Genomic DNA, 4,196 nt, shown 5'->3' with positions numbered 1-4,196 from the left:
GTTAGGTGCAAGTGGATGTGTTGCTAGGGTCACATGATACGTTCGCGCGCCAACAGATTAAAGGAACGACAACTCATGTGCGACAGTTGAATATCAAAACTGTATAAGTTGTCTCCCTTGGATAATATTGCTCACACCATGTACGCGGTCGTCCAATGGTAGAATTCTAAGAATGTCTTTGATATACAAAGCTGTTTTTATAGTTTCTGCAAACAAAATGGAAAAAAAAAGAATAAATAAGAAAAAAAAGAAAAGAAGAAGAAGAAAAAAGAGCAACAAACAAAACAAACAACATGGTAAGCTGAACAAAATGTTGATAAGCAGAAAATTTGGAACTTCCATGTTGTTTACATTCAGATTGAAGTGCATGACCCAGCAAAAATGATATTTCTTGTCTTCTTGTTCGACGTGAAGTGGATTTCCCAGGTTGACGGCCACCACAATACTGGCCGCTGTTTTTAAGTGAAATATTATTGAGAATTGCGTAAAACACTAAACAAATAAACCACGAAATAAATGTTCTTTGTGCTACTTCCTTGGGCTGTTACATCATATAACGAGGATTAATGTTGTTGTAAAGCCTAGAGGTATAAACCCAGCCAACATATAGGCCCTACTTTGAAATCACATTTTTTTTTTAAAACGATAAGACACAAAAACAGAAATTTCAAATTTTAACTCATTAACGCTCATTTCAAATTACCCTGTTTTTGTGTGTTTGCTTTAATTCGTCATTCTGGACGGCGATATGCATACTGAAGAAGGGGAAGCGGTAAGACGGGGAATTGGCCCATAGCTGATGCATCAACCCCAAACACTCACTCACTCACTCATTCAAATCGGTTAAAAATATGTTTTTATTTTAAAACATATAATGTATAGTATGAGTTTATATATATGTTTTTGTAATATAGATGCTAGAATCAGATGAAAATGAGCCAGTCTATGTAACGTTGTCTTCCCATATTCATTGTGGTTGGCCTTTTACGTTTGGTTGATTACATGTACCCGGCGAACGAAGGACAGTGACCTGCGGTTGAGTGAGGACCCCCCCCCCCCCCCGCCCCCCTCCCTTCCCAGATGGCGCTAATGACTCAAAGATACGCAGATTACATCAGGGGAGTAGTTATACTCTGTAATGTATTGGCATTCCCGTTGTGACGTCACAAAATTGAGGTCATAATTCACGCGCCTATTGATGATGCTTTATATGGAAACGGCACTATATGACGTCATAGACGACAACGTCAGAGAAAGCTATTGTGGTCTTCATGCTGCAAGCCATTGTAAGACCTTATCGGTTGTTCTTTAGATTTTAACAGCTTTAGAAGGTATTCTCAAGTTTATAGGTGACTTTTGACAATATACAAGGGGACGATTATGCTGTTCAGCATCGTCTCGGTCTCAGCCGTGTGTTTGGCTCTGGCCATCAGTGGCTGGGTCCCACCAGACCCTCACATGTCAGCCGTCACATCCACAGGACTTGTGACATTTGGGCAGCTTTGGATTCAGGAGGAAGGGTAAGAATTTTGGTTCTCGTGATCGTTTAACTATTAAACCACACAGATAGCGTCATGTGTAAACTGTAAACAGTTTTACTCGTACTTGTGATTTACCGGTTACCTGTAATGAAATTTAAATTCATTGTTTACATTCTGGATCCAGATACCCCATTGCTTTGTGCAGGCCTTGTAAACTGTATTCGCTTGTTATTTGCTTTTATGATAGCATCTCATGTTACAGATACGCCACGGTGTTGTCGCCAGATGGTATTATGAAATGGTTGGGTAATTTTCTCTCACCGTTCAATGTTGTGACTGAACAAAACACTCAGGACATTTGCCAATGCTGGCCTACACAGGAGCCTGACAGAACGTCTCTTTGGCCCCTAAACAGGACCCCAAGGATGACTCAAGTGGACACTGGGGTCATCTGGGGCAATATTGACCGACTGACCGAAGACATAACATACGTAAGCCTATACTACTTATTTACATTACTTTTCCCACGGCTATGAATATTATTATGTTTGTTTTATTACTTTTGTTAGTTTTGTATTTGGAATTGAGATAAGGCCTATCCTTTAGTACGCTATAATGTTTTACAGTAAATTGTTTAATAAAATTATGCATACTCTGATACATTTCTTACTATTAAATGTGTTGTGAAAACAGTTGGAATTAGTTACCTGACTGTAAATAAAATTGTCATTTACAGATCTTTGACTTCACCGTCAGCAATCTTAGGAGTGTCATCAATCCGGCAGACAGCATTGCGGATGACCTGGAAAATGCCGGGAATATTCTCGTGGCCATTGGGCGGATGACTGGTACCTTGCCCCCCATCCACATTCAGAACATGGCAATGAGAGAGACTCTTCACACACCTCACTTCTTTTTCTACATCGGCTCAGGGAACCTAGCTCTTCCTTTACTGATCATTGTTCTCCTCCGAGGTTAGCGTTCTTTGGTGTTCACGTTATTTTTATATTGGAAATTGACAATATCGTAAATCTAAATCGTAACAAAAATATTTAATCATTAATGCCTTTAATGTGAAACTTTAATGTGGAACTCCCTTCCGGCGTGTACAACGTACAAATCTAAGAAGTATAATTTTCGCTTTAATCCGCAAATCTTTGTCTTTGTAGGCAAGAAGAAAAGGGTGAACACTCATTACGTCTACAGTATCAGGGATGTACAAAAGGCTCTGGCCAGTAAGTCCCTATTTTTGATATTTAAATTATTTTGTGTCGACTTTATTTGTCTACCCGTTTTCCTTTCCTGCACACATTTCAGCGACTGCATTTGTGACATAAATTTCAATACTCTTCGCGATATTGGCTAATGCCACTTGTTAATTGTTATCTGGTTGTCTGTGCTGTTTGTGCCAAATATATTCATTCGGATTTAATTTTGATTGTATCAAGTAGGATCTAATTGTTTATTATAATTTGCATAAGTGTTCATATTAGTTAAAGGTCTTTGTGGATTTGGTTGTAGAAGGAAGACGTCGATTTGCACACAGGAAAGAAAATTCCACAGAACTGCCCAAGCCTAAACAGGAACACAAGATCTTGCCAAAAGGTAGAGCTAGAGGGTTTTCCTGCTTTTTTGTTAACCATGTAGGCTGGAACATACGCGTATTGTTGTTACTGTTACAAATACAACTATATTGTATGGAATCCGTGCTATGTACGAAAAGGGAAAAACAACAATATCTAATTTAAAAATATAGTCCTTGCTTATTTAACATGGCGGCTGATCAAATGCAGATCGTTGCTTAAAACATCTGATTGTCATCATTGATGCAATTTGAATCCGCATGTAACATGAGTTATAACAATATGTATATAACCTATGTTTAATATAACTCACCACATCAGTTAGTGTTCGTTACAATGACAATTTTTTACGATATTTGTGACTTTTGTTTCAGGTAACCCACCAGTCTTTGGACATGGAGACTTCAACCAGACTTTTAGAATCATCAACGGCAAAGTAGTCGTTCAGAAACTCAGGCGTGACCTGGAAAAGCCATAACCACCCGACACCTCCATACAGCCCATACCTATTTTGACTGTTTACTCACAGTTTTTTGTAATCTTTGAATACATTCCTTTAAGTCTCCCAATATATTCTTTTATTTAAAATAAGAAGATCTACCTAAATTGCAAAAGTTGACCTGGAAATGAACGGTATCCATGGAGTATAAGATGTGCACCAATTTGATGACAATAAATTACATTTAAATTACATATAAAATAGTTACATTTATTTATTTCATAGACGTTTTATGCGACTTAGTAGCATATTTCTATGTACTTAGGGCCTAATTGCCTCGGTGTCAAGTTTATGAACGCAGGAATCTGATTAGATTTATGAGAAGAGGAAACCGATAGAGGTTGCGAGTGGGGGAAACTCATAAGATTTATGAGTGGAGAAAGTCAATTAGATTTATGAGTAGAGGAACCGAAAAGGTCTATGAGTAGGGTAAACCGATAAGATTTACGAGTCGAAGGCACTGCGTGTAGACCTGTAGCACTTAAAGTACTTCTCACCTGGATCTATGCTGTAACACGCATGCCCGGTTTTATTCATAAAGTATTAAACATGTGGGCCAAATTTCAAGCGGGGTCGCTTTTTATGGCGGCATTCCAGAAAGCTTGTTGATATCCACCCAAAGCCCTCACATTC

General features: G+C 38.4%; 1 long non-coding RNA gene across 1 annotated transcript; it reads left to right on the top strand.

Moving 5' to 3' along the window:
* The first annotated feature begins 2,648 nt into the window (after positions 1 to 2,648).
* Positions 2,649 to 3,571, top strand: LOC135472571 (uncharacterized). The gene is made up of 3 exons (XR_010444536.1): positions 2,649 to 2,716; positions 3,003 to 3,086; positions 3,439 to 3,571. It is a non-coding gene; the product is annotated as an uncharacterized LOC135472571 (long non-coding RNA).
* Positions 3,572 to 4,196: the final 625 nt, after the last annotated feature.

Source organism: Liolophura sinensis, chromosome 1 (assembly GCF_032854445.1).
Source record: "Liolophura sinensis isolate JHLJ2023 chromosome 1, CUHK_Ljap_v2, whole genome shotgun sequence".
NCBI classification, from domain to species: domain Eukaryota; kingdom Metazoa; phylum Mollusca; class Polyplacophora; order Chitonida; family Chitonidae; genus Liolophura; species Liolophura sinensis.
Note: the sequence above shows the minus strand (reverse complement) of the source record. Positions and strands in the feature narration are given on the sequence as shown.